This window comes from Trachypithecus francoisi, unplaced genomic scaffold (assembly GCF_009764315.1).
Source record: "Trachypithecus francoisi isolate TF-2019V2 unplaced genomic scaffold, Tfra_2.0 Lachesis_group4, whole genome shotgun sequence".
Classification (NCBI taxonomy): Eukaryota; Metazoa; Chordata; class Mammalia; order Primates; family Cercopithecidae; genus Trachypithecus; species Trachypithecus francoisi.
The window spans coordinates 92,467-112,195 of record NW_022681469.1 but is presented as its reverse complement, the minus strand read 5'-3'; the positions used below and the strand labels follow the sequence as shown (position 1 = coordinate 112,195).

Genomic DNA, 19,729 nt, shown 5'->3' with positions numbered 1-19,729 from the left:
TGACCTCTGCTACCCGCACCCAGAACTTCCAAGGCTTCGTGCCTCCGAGTCTCTGCTCCCCGCTGGAATGCCTGATTTCAGTTACCTCTGACCTCTTCCTGGCTGAGCTTCCTCCCATCACCTGCCAATGGCACCCCGTCCCCTCATTTCATCTCTACAGGAGCCTCCGATTCCTGTTCCTAACCCCTCACACTTAGCTGCAGTTCATTTCCAATTCCTGATAAGTCATGAGATTACAAGAATGAGTCAGGTATAAAAATTTCTGCAAGACTTGTAAAGAGTTAGGACTTGGAGTGTTTTAGAATTTGCATGTGCTTTCTTTCCTCCAGCTTCAGAAGGAGAAGATGGGATTTCTGCCTGCCTTAGGGCAACAGGGCAGGACGTTCTGAGTACAGCCAGGCAAGGGCTGGGCTGTGACTTGAGAAACGGGTGCCCTGGGAAGGGTAGAAGCCAGGAGGGAGGTGGCACCCATCCTGGAAGTGTCTGCTGTGAAGACACTCAATGTGTGTGTGTGAGACAGCTGCACAGGCATCTGCTAATGACTTGTGGTTTAATATGATTTAGGATTTTATATCTGTATACTATACACAGTACAGAATAACAGTTTATGCTAAGCATATGATGGATTGACTATTAGAGGGCTTTGAAGACACACAAATGCCTGCAGGAGGTTCAGAGCAGGCCTGGCCCAGAGCGAGGGACTGTTTGCCGCTTTCTATGGGGCCCCCAGGCTCCCTCTTAATTTCTTTATAATTGGTTTAGTCACTATGGGAGCAGACAGGAAAGGAGTCAATTCCTCAGGTGTTTTGAGAGGACAGAGGTTAGCGCAGAGCTCCCTGCTCCCGATCAGCCGTGGGTAGCCCTGAGGAAGACACCCGGAGAAATCCCTCTGATGCTGGCTAGCGCTGAAAGAGGCCTGGGCTCATCATGCTGGGAGTAGTCTTCTCCTTCTCTCCTCCAGCTTCGAGATGTCACGTTAATGTGGCTGTGCTGGTCGCCCTCCAAGGAGGCCTGGAATCCCCATCCGCACCTAAGGGCGTTGCAGGCCCAGGGTTTGCAATGGACCTCCATCCCACATCCTGGGCTGTGACAGAGACACGCCTGTGAGTCGCTTCTCAACCTGCCCATTTCTGAGGTAACTCAGGCTTCTGAACAGCAAGGGCGGCTGCTGAGCTTTTAGAATTGTGCTAGAGGCCCTGGTAAGAGAATCTGTGACCCTGAGGAAGTTTTCATGGGCTCCCTGGAGAAAGGGGCAGTTCTAATGATTCCTCAGGTGGACTCAGCATTGGGGGGGTCACCAGCCTTGGAATTCAGTCCCTGAATATAATTTGTTTGACTAACAAAAATTTCTAAAATGTGTCCAAGTGTTCCAAACATGGAATGTCAACTCAGATACAACACCAAAAAAAGACAGTGCTCCATGTTAGCTGAACTTCCTGTACTCCTGGATTTGTATTGACTGAGATGGATAAAGTCAATGAGATGGTTTGTTTCTGTGGAGGTGGAGCTCAACATGGGTTTCGGTCTTCAGTGTTATATAAAAACTGTGGGAGCAGAGTCCAGGAAATTGCCCTGTGCTTCCCTCTATGAGAGCACTTAACTCTTGGAATTGCAAGTCTCTGTTTAGGATCAGATGTGAGTGTTCCAGAGAAGAGGCCCTGTCTCACTCAGCTTTGTATTCCTAGGGCACTGCCTGGCACCCACTCAAACACAGTGCACGTTGAGGTCATTAATTAAAGGATGACTAAACTGTCAGGCGGCCGCTGCACTGGTATGCTGATTAAGACTGTGCTTGAGACCTTTCTGAGTCTTCTTTTGTAGGAGTGCATTATGAGAGGAAGGTCGATATCAGGATTTGCCCACCCAAAGCCCCATCACCTACAAAACTTCAGTCTGTTTTTGAGAAGGGCTGACCACCTCTCACCAAGGAACCCAAATTCAGGCTCAGGCTGTGGCAGTTAATGCTTTACAGATTGTGATCTAATTTGGAAAGATGCTAATTTTAGTAACATAAATCTACTTCTTCAGAAACTTGAGCCTTGACTTTAGAGCATATTTTGGCCCAAATCTCTGTTTTGCTTGGGCATTACAATTTCTGGCTTCTGTAGTGAGATGGGGTGCTGAGGGTGGGTCAGGCTCAGACGGATGCACCCATGACAGGGTGAAACACTTGGTTTTTGTGATAAACAAGGGACAGAGAGGCTCACTGTGACTCTTCAGTGTGGACCTCTCAGAACTGAAGCATGCAGCCAATCCCTGGCAGACCCTAGACCTGGGTCTGGAAGTTCATAAACAGCAATCACGATGGAGAGAAGCATCCTCTCCCCAGCTGGCAGTGAACTCGCAGGATTGCCAACCCTGCTCGTCAGCCGCCACCCTTGTAGGATCTTTGCAGTGATTGGAGGATGGAGTCGGATCCTCTGCTGTCCTCGCTGGGCCCAGAGCACAGCAGTGGCTGACTTGGACAAAAGGCAAGACTGTCTTTAACATTTTTCTCCTCACTTTCAATTTCTTCAAGTAATTACTAATAATATTTATACCCCTTCTATTTTTACAAGCTTTATAATTTATAAAACACAGACATATGTGTTATACATTGATATTTTGAAAATATTAAACTGAGAGTTTTAAAAAAATTATTTGCCTCTGTGAAGAGCATGTCCTCCAGTTGTCCTTCTGTCTTCTTGAAATCATAGAGGAGAGGGGGGCAAATCCATGTTGAAGAGAAAAGGCAGAGAAAGTGCCTCCTGCAGGCAGGGGAAGAAAAGAGAGCCCTTTGGCCTGGAGACTGGGAAGGAGGAGAAACGAGACATCAGAGCAATGTGTCTTGGCTTCCGCTGCCATTGACCGTCCAGACTGAAATGACAGAGCCCAGGGAGGCTGTTGGGCAGGCTGAGGATGATGCTGGATGCATAGGGATGTGTGCCCCATCCCCATTTAGAATTCTGAGAATAGGCCAGGTGCAGTGGCTCAGGCCTGTAATTCCAGTGCTTTGGGAGGCTGAGGTGGGAGGATTGCTTGAGCCCAGGAGTTAGAGACCAACCTGGGCAACATACAAGACCCTGTCTCTACCAAAAAAAAAAAAAAAAAAAAAAAAGCATGCCTGTAGTCCTAGCTGCGCAGGAGGCTGAGGCAGGAGGATCACTTGAGCCAGGAGTTTGAGGCTGCCGTAAGCTATGATTGTACCATCACACTCCATCCTGGGCAACAGAGTGAAACTTTATCTCTAAAGAAAAGAAAGAAAAAAAAGAATTCTGGGAATATCCTTCATTTCCCAGCCAATATGTGTTATTCTAACAGAATAAAGACAGTGATTGGGCAAAGAGAGAAAATCATTAGTCTTAAGCTTCCCACAGCTCCTGTGTGGCATGCTATGAAAGAAACCAGAAATATTCCATATCCTGGGCAGGGTACAAATAGGAGCTGAGCTAGAATATGGTGGGCCTGCCACGGGCCTCCACAGAAGGGGAGCAGATTGCACAGTGGGACAGATGGAAGATATGATAGAATCTTTGAGATGTCTGCAGTCCCAGTAAGAGCAGATGTCAGGCTGAGTTACTGAGGAAGAGCTACCAGCCCCTGATGAGACAAAATAACCTCTACCAGTAGAAGTTCCCCAAAGTGCCATGAGTGGCCCAGACATTGAGTGACACATGAATCAGCAGAAAGACATTTCCTGGGTGATTGAGCTGTCAGGGGTCCTGTTAAGGATGAAGTGAAGAGGGCCAGGCCTTTGAGTTAAGACAGAGCATTAAGTAACCCCAGAAACATAGAGATGATATTCCTCGGTCATGGAGGACACAGAAACACACATGGAAGCTGTATGTAGCACATTCAAAAAACGTAAGTAAAAGAGAATAATGAGAGAGAACATTGGAGCAGGAGATACAAGAGGTTTGCAGAAAGCCTTCAACATCAAACACAAGCGTGCGGACTTTGTGCTATGAACACATTCCCTAGAGGGTGTTCTGTAAAACACTTGTTCATTGAATTAGTAGTAAGTGTCCACCAAAAAAAGAAGGGAGATTTAAAAGATTTAAAATTTTAGGAAACAAGGAATTATAAGCAGTGAAGCAGGTATCTCAGTATCTTCAAATTTGTTACTGTGCATTCTGCGACTATGATGGGAGCATGCAGAATTGATTAGAGGGAAAACCCAAGCAGGAGATCCTGTCACACACGTTTGAGTGGCGGGATTAGAAGACAAAGACTACATTGAAGACTGAAAGAATGGGAATGAAAGAGACTGACTAGAGAGTTTTTTTTTTTTTTTTTTTTGAGACGGAGTCTCGCTCTGTCACCCGGGCTGGAGGGCAGTGGCTGGATCTCAGCTCACTGCAAGCTCCGCCTCCCAGGTTCACACCATTCTCCTGCCTCAGCTTCCCAAGTAGCTGGGACTACAGGCGCCAGCCACCTCGCCCGGCTAGTTTTTTGTATTTTTTAGTAGAGACGGGGTTTCACCATGTTAGCCAGGATGGTCTCGATCTCCTGACCTCGTGATCCACCCGTCTCGGCCTCCCAAAGTGCTGGGATTACAGGCTTGAGCCACCGCGCCCGGCCGAGAGTTGTTAACTAAGAATAGTTGTCAGGGTGAGGTGTCTGAGCCTGGGTAATCAGGGAAGGGATGGGAACAGCCTGACCAACAGGACGGAAGGTCGTAGCACTGTTTCCTGAAATGGGGTGTTCGGAGGGTGTGCTGCTCCAGGATGAGCTTTAGTGTTTGAATCATGGCCGGACATGCAGGTGGAAACGGCCAGCAGGCAGTTACTGACTGAAGACAGAGGCTCAGGACAGAGGCTCAGGCAGAGCTAGCGGTGAGGATCTGTGCCCTTGGCCAGGACCTTAGGTCAGCACTGAGTCTCCAGGTGCGCCCTCGGCTCATGGTCTTGTCCCGAGGCACCTCGCTCATGTCTGTGCTCCTCAAATATCACTGGCTGTGCTGGCTACTTTCTATTTTTCTCCCCTTTAAAAATGTCCAGTCTCGTACCCCAATTCCTAGGACCCAACTTTCCACAAAACGAGTGATTTTTCAGCTGTGGTCCTAGGGAACATTGGCTCTCTGCCCAGGACGAGCAGTTATTGTCTGTCTCTTTGAACACATAGTCAGCAAGTGATTTGCATATTGCATCTCAATTTTATTTTTCTCTCACTATTTTTCTTAAGCCTTTGGCGCTTGCTATTACCAGTGTGTGAGCAAGTGTGAGCAGATGAACAGTGAATGAGTGAATAAACATTAATTTAAATTAATTAGATTGACTAATTATGTTTGATTTGGTTGCTTTTTAGTGGATATCTAGGCTCGTGATTGTAATTTCATAATAAAATCTATTACAGCAGTGCTCGGATTTTTCTGGGCCACCCGAGTGGAGCTGCCAGGTTGGGCATAAACAGGCGGTCCAGGAGGACGGAGCGGGGCGTTCGCTCCGCTGGGGCTTTTCATGCCCCTTTTGTTTTCCAGGTGTGGCTTGTTCCCGGGGGCTTAGTCTTTGGTGAAAGGGGAAAGTGCCCCCTGTGGAGAGCCAGGAAACTCGCGGCGGGCCTTGAGGCGGGAGTTCTCCCCAGGCCAGGTGAATGGCGGGGCCCTGAGCTGGTCCAGAACCGGCTCCACGCGTCTGCAGGGGGTCCGCCAGGCCGGGAGGTGGCGCAGACGCGGGTTCTCTGAAGGGGCTTGGAGAAGGAAGATTCCACTGGAGCAGAGGAAAAGCCGGATGGGAAGAGGCCAGGGCGCCGAGGGGAGGGGCTGCCAAGATGGCGTCGGCCTCCTCAGGGCTTCCTGAGCAGTCGGTTTTTCATCCTTTGATCCTGGGGTTGCTTCCTGTACCTCGTCCTCAGCATCTGGAATCAAGAGACTGGTTGCGTCTGAGGTGCCTTGTGTCTCGGGCATGCCCATCAAGAAAATAGGCCATCCAGGTGTTGATTCCTCAGGAGAGACAACCTGTAGAAAGACAACCGCATCAGCCTTGAAATGTGCCGTCTGGTTGGGCATTACTCACACTGTGGGGAGCCTGGGTCCCACACCGGAGCATGATGTCCTCATGCAAGATTTCTGCGTGGTGGAGAGTCTCTTCTTCCCCAGTGAAGGGAGCAACCTGACCTCTGCTCATCACAGCAGTGACTTTCCTTTCAAGACCTATGCACCTGTTGCCTTCTGCTACTTTCAGGAGCTATTTGGTATCTGCCCTGATGATGGCTTGTAACCCTCTGCAGTGAGCCGCTGATTGAACTCAGTAGCTCTGGAGCTGATGGTTCCCTGTTATATGTGTCCAGCCACGATGAATTCATTATTAAAACAGTCCAACATAAAGAGGCGGAGTTTCTGCAGAAGCTGCTTCCAGGATACCACATCCACCTCAACCAGAACCCTTGGACTTTTCTGCCTAAATTCTATGGACTGTGCTGTGTGCAGGCAGGCGGCAAGAACATTCAGATTGTGGTGATGAAGAATCTCTTACTAAGACTGGTCAAAATGCATATCAAATTTGACTTCAAGGGTTCAACCTACAAAAAGCAGGCTTCCTAGAAAGAGCGGGAGAAGCCTCTTCCCACATTTAAAACCCTAGACTTCTTACAAAATATCCTAATGGTCTTTTTTAAATTTATTTATTTATTTTTTTGGATGCTGACATGTACAACGCTTTCTGTAAGACCCTGCAGCGTGACTTTGAGATAATGGACTATAGCATCTTGATGTCAATCCACAACATAGATTGTGCACAAAAGCCCGTAAGTAGTGAAGCACAATGCTCAGTTGACACTTGAAGACCAGCCCCCCAAAAGGCTCTGTATTTCACAGCCATGGAATCCATCCAGGGAGAGGCTTGACGGGGCAGCCCCATGGAGACCGATGACCATACGGGTGGCATCCCTGCCCAGGAGAGTAGAGGGGAAAGGATCCTGCTTTGTATTGGCATCACTGACATTCTACAGTCTTACAGGTTTGTTAAGAAGCTGGAGCACTCTCGGAAAGCCATGGTACGTGATGGGGACACTGTCTCAGTGCATCGCCCAGGCTTCTACACTGAACGGTTCCAGTGCTTCATGTGCAACACAGCATTTAAGAAGATCCCGGCCAGGTGTGGTGGTTCATGCCTGTAATCCCAGGACTTTGGGAGGCCAAGGCAGGTGGATCACCTGAGGTCAGGAGTTTGAGACCAGCTTGGCCAACATGGTGAAACTTCATCTCTACTAAATACACAGAAATTAGCCAGGTGGTAGTGGTGCATGCCTGTAATCTCAGCTACTTGGTAGGCTGAGGCAGGAGAATCACTTGAGCCTGGGAGGCGGAGGTTGCAGTGAGGCAAGATTGTGCCACTGCACTCCAGCCTGGGCAACAGAGTGAGACCCTGTCTCAAAAAAGGAAGAAGGTCCCCTTGAAGCCTTCGCCTTCCAAAAAGTTTCAGTCTGGCTCATTTTTCTCTGGGCGAGCAAGCTCCAGTGACAACTCTTGCATTACTTACCAGCCATTGGTCTCAGGGGAACACAAGGCACAAGCCACAACAAAGGCAGAAGAGCAGCCAAGTGTTCACTTTGGTTGTCTTAATGTTTTACCTCAGACTCCACCATTGGAGGAAATCAGTGAGGGCACACCTATTCCTGACCCCAGTTTCTCACCTGTAGTTGAAGAGACTTTGCAAATTTTAACTACAAGTACAACCTTGGAAAAACTTGACATTGCAGAGTAAGAGTTCACCCATTGAGCACAAAGTCTCAGAAGACCTGAAACAAGATTCTGCCATCTCTGTGATCCTAAGATGTCAGCCCTTGCCCCAGCAATGCTGGGTTTTCTTCTACTTGGCCATCAAAAAGGAATGTAATGGAAACGGGGGGAGCTCTCCATCTTCTTCCTGAAGAAGGACCTCATCTCCTTCCCCTTCCTCATGAATGGGCATTAGTGCCTCAGACAGTTGAGGACCGCAGCAACCCCTCCACTCCAGAATTGGGTGGATGGATTTTCAATGGGCTAATCTTGGCTTTCACAATTGAAACTTGCATGAAGACCCCCATTCTTCATGCTGGAAATGGGATGGCTGAACTTGGCAGTTTTCTTTCCCCTTGTCTTTCACCAGGAGCTGGACTCATAATTTCCTCAGGACAGACTTGCTAGCACATTATCCCCACCTCAGTTCTTTCTCTCTGATCCCTGGAAGAAGATCCCTGTAATCTCTATAAAGGCTTTGAGGGGATAAGGGTGTTTAACCACCTCCCAACTTTCTTCTTTTTATCCTGAATAAAGGAAAAAGCACACAGCACACAATTTCAAGCCAGTTTCAGATCAAAACTCCAAAAGTGTTGACAAGATGCCTAGTTATAGGATTCCTTCCAAAAAGCCATGGTGTTTGTGAAGAGAAGTGTGGTGATTGCTCTGCCAGGACAGCTCCTCTTTAAACTCCTCCTTTCTTGATGAATTTCTTAAGGCTGAAGGAATGGAGAGAGTGGGACGTGGGATAATCTTTATCTCTTTGTTAAAACATGGGGCAGCCGTGGGCTGGCAGATCATAGCCCTTCCTAGGCAGAGTCCTACTCACTGCCAGGCTGTGATGATGATTATTGCAATTTGAAACATATTCTGGTTGTTTTTGTAAATATGAAGATTTATCAAATGAATTTTAGATCATTCTCCAGAGGCGATTTCTTTGCTCTTCCCATCTTTTCCAACAGTGCTCTCCTGCTTGTGAAGCTAAGGGGGAGATACCTCTGTTTAACAGGCAGTCCGTATCTAGAGGTTAGCAAATATTTTATTTTATTTTATTTTTGAAACAGAGTCTTACACTGTCACCTGGGCTGGAGTCCAGTGGTGCGATCTTGGCTCACTCTCACTGCAACATCCACCTCCTGGATTCAAGTGATTCTTCTGCCTCAGCCTCCGAAGTAGCTGGGATTACAGGTGCCTGCCACCATGCCCAGCTACTTTTTTCTACTTTTAGTGGATATGGGGTTTCATTATGTTAGCTAGCCTGGTCTGAAACTCCTGACCTCGTGATCCGCCCGCCTTGGCCTCCCAAAGTGCTGGGATTACAGGCATGAGCCACCATGCCCGGCCACAGATACTTTCTTAAACTCATGAGGAAACAGCAGATTCTTGCCTCAGTGAAGTCATTGCTGTGCCATATGTCCTACCCCCTGTCTTCATGCAGGGAAGATGGAAATGAGAGCTGCATGTGCCCTCTCTTCCCATCTACAAGAGTTCCCATCTGATCCTTCCACTCTTGTTAGGGGAGGAAGGGGGCCTGGTATCAGGCAGATTGTTGAATTCCTGTTCTATCCCTTCTCCATCCCACCCTACCTTGATAGTAGGTTAGCCCATACCCCAAATAATTGTCTATATTAGACACCTCCAGCCAGTTTCTGGCTGCCTGTCTTTGTTGCCATGTTCTTTTATACAAGAAGAAAAGAAACAATTATTGCTATTTTTTCATGATTTACTATTTATGGTGTATCTAAGTGTTTTATTATGGATAGAGTTCTGTAAGGGGTGGGAGGGAATATTTGAGGGAGGGCTAGGTCTTAGGGAAAGGAATGGGGAATCAACATTTTTATGAAGTGTCACTATTTGCCTCTACTTTGTGTTGTTCAGAAATGGCAAATGCAATATAAAAGTGTTACATGATTTTAATGTATTAAACTGGAATCCGTTTTTAAGAAAAAAAATAAAATTAAAAATAAAAAACTGATTATGATTATAACATAATTTTAGTGAAAAATTACGTTGTTAAATATACTATAGTATTCCACAAATGACCCCAGAATTGCAGTTGCTTCAGCATGTGAAAATACTTAAGAAACTCGCTCAGAGTCACAACGCTGAAATGAAATGGGCTTCATCCATTAAGCAATGTGCTGAGTGCCCACTCTGTGCTGTGGGGTGGAGAGGAGAACCCAGCTGGCGCCACAACGCACTCCCCCTCCCACGCCTGTGCTGCGGAGGTGGCTGCCCCCTGGGACTCTGAGCCCTGCACATTTCTCAACTGCCTTTCACCTCTCTTCCGACATGTGCACCGGTTCTTGGGAATGGAATACTGCAGAATGGTCTATGCTTCTCCCAGGCCTGTGCCATGAAAACCTCCTTGCAGAGGGCTCCATTTTCCATCCTAAAGGCTGCGTGTGGCCTCTTGGGCGACACTGGAAACCGGGAGCTGAAGGTAGAGGAGTCCCCGTCAGTCTGGGTCCCTGGACTGCTGAACGGCATGGAAAAGACTCCACTCTTCTGATGACCAGGAACACACTCAACTGTCTGTTAATCGAGATAAAAATGAAGTTTCATTGTGTTAAGCTTCCTGTGTTTGGGGGTATTTGTTACATTATGTGGCACTGCCCTAACTAATACAACTAGATACTATACTAGGCATTTTGGATCTAAAGATTAACAAACCACAGATCTATACCCAAAGAACACAATCTAGTGAGGAGGGCAGATACATAATCAGACAGGTTTCACAACGTATCAAGTGCAGTGAAAGGACATGCAGAGGACAGTATCAGACCACCGGAGAGGGGCCCCTGACCAACCCAGAAGCTGCAGGCCCAAGAGGAGTCAGGGAAGACTTCTTGGAGGAAACCCAAGGAGTGAGTGGGAATTGGCAAGGCTAAGGAGAGAGAAGGTGGCCCAGGTCACTGAGGAAGTTAGACGGCATGAGTGAGTCGCGCCTGGCATGAAGAGTGGGGGCGCAGCTGTACCACCAGAGCTTAGAACAGGAGCTTCTGGCAGTGCAGAGGCTCCCATGCTCCTCTAGCAACTTGGACTCCGGGGAGTCTGGAAGTGTTTTCAGGCAGGCAAACTAAGGTTAGATTTGCAGATTTTTGTTTTTCAACTTTTTACTTTTATATATAAAGAGAACATGCATCTGTTTCTTCTGTCTCCACTCTTGAAAGATTAACTGCTGTGGTAATGCCCTTCTGCCATCAACAGGTAGAAAACTGAACAAAATGTATGGAGCGAGTGTCGTGCTGAACTGAAACACCTACGAGAGGCTAGCAAGGGCAGTGACCCTGAGATCCCCCCCTACCCAGAGGCAGCCTTCCAGACTAGGTGCAGAGACAGCGGCTCCCACAGAGCCCAGTGTCTCACTGAACTCCAGAGACACAAATCAGACATGGGAGACTGAGGCTGTCAGAATTGGTGGTCCAGAAAGGAGTGAGCTGCACAAAGAGAGAAGAGCACCTCAGGTACCTAGAGTGGGGAACACTTGCATATTTGGTTGAATGCTGAGATTGTTATGAGTGGGTAAGACTCCAGAACCTCTGCAAAGTGAAGCTAACCCCAAGGACCTCAGGGTGCAGGGAAAAGCCATTGCAGCTGGGGGAAAAAGGAGGGAAAAGAGACCATGGAGGACAGGAAAGCAAGCAGGGTCCTGACCCCTACAGATCCCCTGTGGCAGGGAGACGGGCAGGAACCTGACTCACACGCAGCTCCAAGGGTTCAGTTGCCATGGGCGGGATTACTGAAAGAGCCTCAGGCCTGCCTGAGTGTGAGGCTGAGTGAGGAGGGAGAGCAGAGTGGGCAGCCCAGCTACAACCACCAGGCCACCCAGCGCTGGATCAAAGGCAACCTCTGACTACCACTGCTGGGAGGGAGTGCACAGACCCGGGTCTGAGGGTCAGGCTCAGAGGGAAAGCCCTCAGGCAACCAGTTGCCACACTAAGCCCAAGGAAGCACTAGCAAGACTGAAGTCCATCAGGCATAAGGGCCGCAGAGCAACAACAACAGAAACAAAACCGAAAACAAACCCGTCTCAACTAAGACCCCAATGCATCCAAGCCCCGCACAGAGGCCTCACAAGAGGCCCATCCATCCTGAGGCATAAACACCACACGCCTTAGCTTCTGTGTCCCACACATGTGGTCCAGGTTTTCAACAAAAAGTATGAGATGAGAAAAGCAAGAAAATGTGACAGGAAACAAAGCACAGAATTAGATCCAGATATGACCCAGGTGTTTTACTGTTGGGTAAGAATTTCTAAAAATAGCCTTAGTATATTTAAAGCACTAGGAAAAGGGTGAATTTTAAACACAGATGGAAGATATAGTAAAGAATCAAAAAGAAAACATAGAAATTTAAAATAGTAACAGAGATGAAGGGTCGTTAGATGGCTCATTAGCAGACCCAACACAGTCTCTGCACCCTAACACCCCAACAAGTCAGTCAAGTCACACTGAAAGACACGGCCTATGAAGAATGGAAACAGAATAATGCAGGACAGCACCAACAGGCTGAAATACTTGGGATTTGAATCCTAGAAGAAGATAGAGTGAACAGGGCATAGGAAGTGTTTGAAGGGATAATGGATGAGAATTTTTCAAAAATAATGAAATAATCAACAGATCTGAGAAACTTGTAGAGCACTGATAGGGATAATCACAAAACAAAACAGTAAAATTGAAGCCAAAATGGAAATGCAAAATGGAGTAAACAAAGGGCAAAACAAATAGAAAACAATGAGTCAGATGATAGATTTTAACCCAACCATATCAATAATTACATTAAAAGGAAACGGCCTAAACAAACCAATTAAAAGACAAAGATGTTTAGATTAGACAAAAAAGCAAGGCTCAACTATGTGCTGTTTATAAGAAACCCACTTTAAATATAGATAGATAGATATGTATGTTACGAGTAAAAGGACAGAAAAAATGTCATGCACACACTAACCAAAAGAAAACTACAGTTTCTGTAGCAATATAAACAGATTTCAAACAGATACAAAGGGGGAAATAGTAATCAGAGTGTTAATTCAACAAGAAGGTATAACAATTTAAATGCATATACTTAACAAGCCTTCAAAATATATGAACATGAACAAAAACTGATAGAATTGAAGGAGAAAATAGTCACATGAAAAATTCTAGTTGAAGGCTAAAGGTTCTGTCTCAGTAATCAATAGAACAAATAAACAGAAAATAAGTCAGGATGCAGAACACCTGAACAACACAATCAACAAAGCTGGCCCAACAGACATTTACAGAACTCTGTCCGAGAATATCAGAGTACATATTCTTCTCAAGAGCACATACAACATACCCAAGAGAGACAAAAACAAACTGTTACAAATTTTAAAAAATTGAATTCATACAAAGTATGTTTCCTGAAACAGAAATATTTCTGGAAAATTCTCAAATGTTTGGAAGTTAAATGATTCATAAAATGACCCATGGGTCAAATAAGAAGCAGAAGAAAAATTTGAGCTGAATATTAAAGGAAACATCCAAAATCATCGGTTGAACAGCTGAAGCAGTGCTTAGAGGGAAACAAAGGTCATTAAATGCCCATTTATAATGGAAGAAAGGTCTTAATAACCCAATGTTTTCATATAGCAAACTAGAAAAGGAGACTATATTAAATGAGCAGAAGGAAATTATAAGTATAAACAGAAAACAATAGAGAAAAACCAATAAAAGCAAATGTTGATCCATTAAAAGATTAATAAAAGTGAAAAACTTCTAGCCACACTGATAGAGGTGGGGAGAAAGGAGGAAAGAGGGGGAGAGAGAGAGAGAGAAGGGGGGAAAGAGAGAGAGAGAGAGAGAAGGGAGAGAGAAGGGAGACAAAGAGGAGGAAAATGACTCAATGACACAAATTATCAGTATTGGAAGAGGGTCCTCAACCACATTACCAAAGACCTCTAGTCATTACAGGGGGAAAAAAAAAAAAGGGAATTCAGTCTACAACTTTATTTCCACAAGTTAGAAAATGTAGATGAAAGGGGAAATTATTTGAAAGACACTTTAAAAGAAGTAATCTGAAATCCCAAATCTATAAATGAAATTGAATTCAAAGTTCAAAACTTTCCAACAAAGAAAATTCTGTGCTCAAATGGCTTCACTACTGAATTCCATCAAACATTTAAAGAAGACATAATACAATTCTACAAAACTCTTCCACAAAAGTGGAGGAGACTGAAACATTTTCTAACTCATTTTGAGACCAGCATTACATTGATAACAAGTAGTCAAAGATATTCCAAAGTGAAAAAAAAAAGGTTCAATATTCGTCTTTAATGCAGACATAAAAATTGTCAAAAATATTAGCAAATCAAATCCAGCAACATATAAGATGGACAATACATCATACCCAAGCTTGATAAAAACTACAAAAAAATTTTCAGAGGACTGGTAAAAGTCGTGTTTTGATCATGACCTGACTCATAGATTTCAAAGTGATTGAAATGAGATTACAGAGATATTTTTTCGGGGGTGGTTAAATTTTTACCTACTTCTGTGGCCAACCAAGTAGACGTGGTATCGTCAAGCTATGATTATGAATGCAAACCCAACAGAGGTTTATACACAAACATTGCACCAAGAACCATTCTTCTGGTTTTGATATGGTACTATGGTACACAGGACCTCTCTGTACTGTCTTTGCAACTTCCTGTGAATCTATACCAAAACAGAAAGTTAAAAATGGGCAAAGAATAAGAAGTATAAAAATTGCCAACAGGTATATGAAAAAATCGCTAATCATTAGAGAGATGCAAATTAAAACTACAGTAAGAGAGTACATCATACCTGTTAGAATGGCTATTATCAAAAAGACAAAAGATAAGTCTTGGCGAGGATGTGGAGAAAAGGGAACTCTTGCATGTTATAGGTGGAAATTAGTATAGCCATTATGAAAAACTGTATAAAGTTTCCTTGGAAAAACAAAAATAGAAATACCATATGATCCAGCAATTCCACATCTGGTCATATATTCAAATGGATTGAAATCAATATGTTGAAGAGATGGCTGCACTCTCATTTTCATTGCAGCACTATTCACAATAGCCAAGATATGGAATTAACCTGTGTCCATCAACAGACGAATGGATAGAGAAAAGGTGGTATATATGCATAATGGAATACTGTCTAGCCTTAAAATGGAAGGAAATTCCATCACATGCAATAACACGGATAAGCCTGCAGGACATACACTAAGTAAAATAAGCCAGTCACAGAAAGACAAATACTTCATAATCTCACTTATATGTGGAGTCCAAAACAGTCAAACTCAGAAGCAGAGAACAGAGAGATGTTTACCTGGGGGTGGGGTGGGAGTTGAGGAGATGTTGGTCAAAGGGGTCAAGTTTCAATTACACAAGAGGGATCAGTTTTTGAGATCTACTGCACAGTATGGTGACCCTAGTTAATAATAATGTATTGTATATTTCAAAATTCCTAATGAGTAAATTTCAAATGTTCTCACCACAAAAATAAGTATATGAGGTGGTAGATATGTTAATCAGCTTGATGTAGTCATTCTACATTGTGTACATTATCATAACATCCATTGTACTCCATAAATATACACAATTATACTTTGTCATTAAAATTAAAAAATAAATGTAAAAAAAATTCGATAACAATTCAAACATGTATAAACGAAAAATAGATAAGAAACAATTATTAAGAAAAAATCTAGGCATTCTATGTTCAGTTCAGATCTCTGGAAACTCTACTCAAGAGTTCTTACTTTCACTGAAATTTGTTTCATATTAAATGAGTTCTGTTCAAGTGAAAGCACTTATTGATCAACAGTTTGTTTCAAGAAGTTCAGCTTATTCAAAGGGCAATGTTCAGATATGCGCCTGTCTCTGTTTTCAGGTTGGCACTCAATAACCTGCTGCATGGAGCAGCTTGTCTCCTCTCATCTAATTCTCACAATAATCCCAAGAGGCAAGTAACATGCTTATCACCAAGTTGCAGATGGGGAAATTATTCATTTAAGAAAAAAATTCTACACCATTCTAATTTCTATACAAATCTGGGATGTATTTAGGCCATTTTCAGTCAAACTCTATTCAAAGCACATATTATCTTTTAGGGAATGAATTCAGACAATTTCAGTTCCGGTGGCTCAAAGAAAGGGTTTATTTTGGCTTTGTGTGATCCTGTCATCTCTGCGGTGGTGTTTACTACATGCTGCATGACACATACTCAAAACAACTCTGCAATTAGCCGGATGCTACTCTTTCTTCCCAAGAGAAAGGTCAATTTTGAACTTGCTGTAAAGTAGTGAACATATTCAAGGAGAAAGTTAGGTGGCTTCAGATCATTCTGTTCAGGAAATTCCAGGAAGCACGGACTTTCCAGCTGCCAGACAGAGATAAATTGGAAAGTTGCACATAATCCTATAATTCAGTTGACTTCTCAAAGACAGAAATGGAAAAATTTGAATAGCCAGCCCCAAGATTCTGAGGCTCTGGCTGCTGCTTTTTGTTCCTGGCACATGCGAGAAAGTAGTGACCACGCAAACGATGCTCCCACAAGACATCAACACTGTCTGTGGGAATTGGAGGCAAGACCCCATTTTCCCCAAGAGATTCAATATCTACTCACATCATGTGTTTTCTTTATATGATAAATCATAGCTCACGATCACATTACAGGGTATCTTCATCTTGTGTATTTATGCATTGTTTACATGGCAAATCTGGAGAAGCCTAGGGTAGGTGGCTTAATGCACTCGCTACATCCACTTATTTAGAAAAACAGAGACAGCTAATGTTCACAACAGAGAAGAACCACACACACAAAAAAAATTTAGTTCATCAGTTTACAAGTGTTCTTATTGTGGTCTTTTCCTTTGATGAGGGGAATTAGCATTTACATGTTAGCTAAGCCTCACTTCTGGTATAAAAACAGGATTTTGGTAATTCAAATTATGTTTTCGTTTACCAAAGACAGAATTTTACTTAAACAGATGAAAACATAGAAGTCAAATGTGATAGATTTTCTGGCTTTATATTACTACTGTAGACATTAATTTTCTATAAAAGTTGTGGGAACACAAAGGAAAAGTACTCCAGCAAAGCTGTGGAATAATTAAACCTACATGTGGACTCTCTTGTGAACTCAACTTCAATTGCAGCTTCACACACAGTAAGCCAACATAACATTCCCTCTCATGGGTTTGAAGTTTATGGTTCAAAGATGCCAAATGTAGCTAGACTGAAAATGAAACAGGATCTGCTCTGGAAAAATAACGTTCTCCTGGGATAATCATTAACGTTGCAGAGAAAGTCAGGTCAGATGAAATATTCCCATTCTAGCCAGTCTATGGTAAGTTAGATGGAAACCAGACAGCCTGATTTGAGGCTAAGAACCTGTTTTCATTCTGCAGAAGACTTGGAGCATCCTTACCTAGAAGCTATAAAACATTTCAGCCTGTCAAAATATCATTAACAAAATTCCCAGTACTCCAAGGCATCTTTTGGCATTAAAGGGTTCATGACTGGCTACAAGTAAGATTGGCAACGACTGTTGCCTGCTCTTAAAATTCTTGTAAGGGTGAGTAGTGGTGGAGCTACAAATAAAGCTTTTCCAAGTGAACAGACTTGAACTTCACTGACCACATTTAATTTATTTCCACTCCATGTTCTCATGCTTAAAAAATGGAATCTTCAGGGAGTATTTGTGTTTCATCTTTCCATGCCATTCAGCTGTAATGGTGATAATTCACGTAGGTGCAGCACAGTGAATAACAGTGCATGGTGAGGCACAACACACAAGCTGTGTTTAGACTTCAGTGATGAAGGGATCAGTGTGTAATGCATAATCCACACACACACATTTTATCTACACAAATATATATCTGTATCACTAGGATATTTCATGACTTCTACTTTCGTTTCAAAATTAAATAGTAAAAAACAAAATGAACTGAAGTATTACAAGGTTCAAATAGTGTGTCATTCATACAGCCAAATGTGTCAGGCTCCACCCGGCTACATCTTCTCTCCCCTTTGCAGCGGCCTTGGTACAGCTTCTTGGCCTTAGCTCCATCTCTTCCTGGACACTCATGATTTGCCATCCATTTTTCTCTCCTCCAGATCTGTGTCCAATTTGTTTTGTTTACTCTTTACTACTTTTCTGAACTTCCACTCTCGAAATAGAGAAACACAGTTCAATCTGGTACTCCTCAGGATTCATGTGAGAATTCTATTTCCTAGAAAGTAGGTCTTCCATTGTAACACCTGGTCTCTTTAGGAAATCGGATCTTTTTTTCTAAGTATTTTACGCTACCAAATATAGCAAAATATTTTAAAAGTATGATTGATCTTTCTTTGTAATGAACATGAAGACTTGCACATTTGAAACCCCATGTTTTTCCTGTTCCACACCATGACCGTGAGTGGTAGCACCAGGTTCTCCTCAATCCATTCTCAAAAGGCTACTGTGTCCCACTCTATTGACCTGGCTCTTGTCAACATCATTACCGGCCTCCACTTTGCCATCATCACTGGCCTCCACTTTGTCACCAGTTACTCCTCTGTCCTAGCTGTTATTCGAACTCTCAGCAGGATTGAAAACAGTTGGTCGCACTGTCCTTTTATATTTTCTCCCATTTCAAATACTTTCTTCTCAACTTCTCGATTTCAGAATCCTTTGGGTTTCCTGCAGCCTCCCTGGCTCTGCCTGCTCTGCTTCCTTTGCTAGACCCAACTCCTCTACCAGAACTTAAATACTAGCATGCACCAGGGGTGTGGCACTGGCTCTCTGTCCACCCTATCCACACTCTCTCTTCAGGTGTTCTCACACAGTGATGATTACCTCTGTGTCAGTCTTAGCCAAGTCTATGTCTCTGTTGAGTCTTAGACTCCTGGACCTGATGGCCTATCTGGCTCTCCCCTTGGGTGTCCTGCAGATGCCTCAGATGTTGACTGTTCTAAGGAGAACTCTTAGCTCCTCCACTGCTGGCTCCTCTTCCTGCCCTACCCTGGCATTCTTGGCACCACTGTCCACCAAACTGCTTAAGTCAAAACACGGGCATTATCCTTGATTCCGCTTCTGCCCTGCCCCACATTTAATCTGTCAGCAAACTCTAGAGCCTCTGAACAGACCCTGTCCATCTACTCTCCTCAGTTCCAACCCTGCTAGCCTGGACCACAGGTTGGCAGATTGGATACTTATTTCCTACCTTCTGCAATGCCAAGTGACCTTGTGACAGCACAACACAGACATCTCAGCAACTCGATTTTTTTTCTGTTATGCAATTCAGGTAACACCCTCAGTCAGCATCTGCTGTCCACCTGTCTCTCCACACCGTGAGTGACTTGCCACCATCCTGACCCCCGGGGCTCCAGACACACGTCCCCGGGTTTCCTTCTTGCTACTTGTGGCTGTGTTGCTGTTGCCCACCCTGCTCCTGGCAGTTTGTAACAACTGACTGCTGTCATTCTGGAACCCTGCAGTCCCAACTGATACCAGGACCCCAGTTCTGTGGCTGCATTTCCCACTGCTAGCCTCAGTTTCCAGGGCTTAGCACCCCACACTTCTCAGTTACACCAGTGTCTGCTCCTCTGGAAAATCCTCAGTAGCCTTATAGGGGGCATGTTCTCCAGGGTCTCCCAGCAGAGTATATCAGCATCACATGAGAAACCCACTCTCTGAGCCTCCTGACCCTCCCTCAGCATCTGGCCCAGGCAGTTCCGCTGCCCTGTTCATTTGCTGTGGACACACTGTGTCCCGGGGGCTATCCCAGCAACCCACAAGGACCAGTTCTCGCCAGTTTGTTTAATCCTAAGCCTGCCACTGGTTTCTCAAGGCTTCCAAAGCGTTTAAAAGCCAAGTAACTCAAAATCATTAAAATTATTTTAAGGATTAGTTGCCCTTAAATCATCCAACTCTCAGGGTTATCACACAACCCAATGGTTCACATGTTACAACTCCTTCCATTCGTATTCTCTACAGATAAGGGCTCAGTAGTTCTGATGCCAATGCGTGACACTTACTAGCAATGTGGGCCTCACTGCCA

General features: G+C 44.3%; 1 pseudogene; it reads left to right on the top strand.

The window, feature by feature from the left end:
* Positions 1 to 2,304: 2,304 nt before the first annotated feature.
* On the top strand, positions 2,305 to 7,892 carry LOC117073363 (annotated as a pseudogene).
* The last annotated feature ends 11,837 nt before the right edge of the window (positions 7,893 to 19,729 follow it).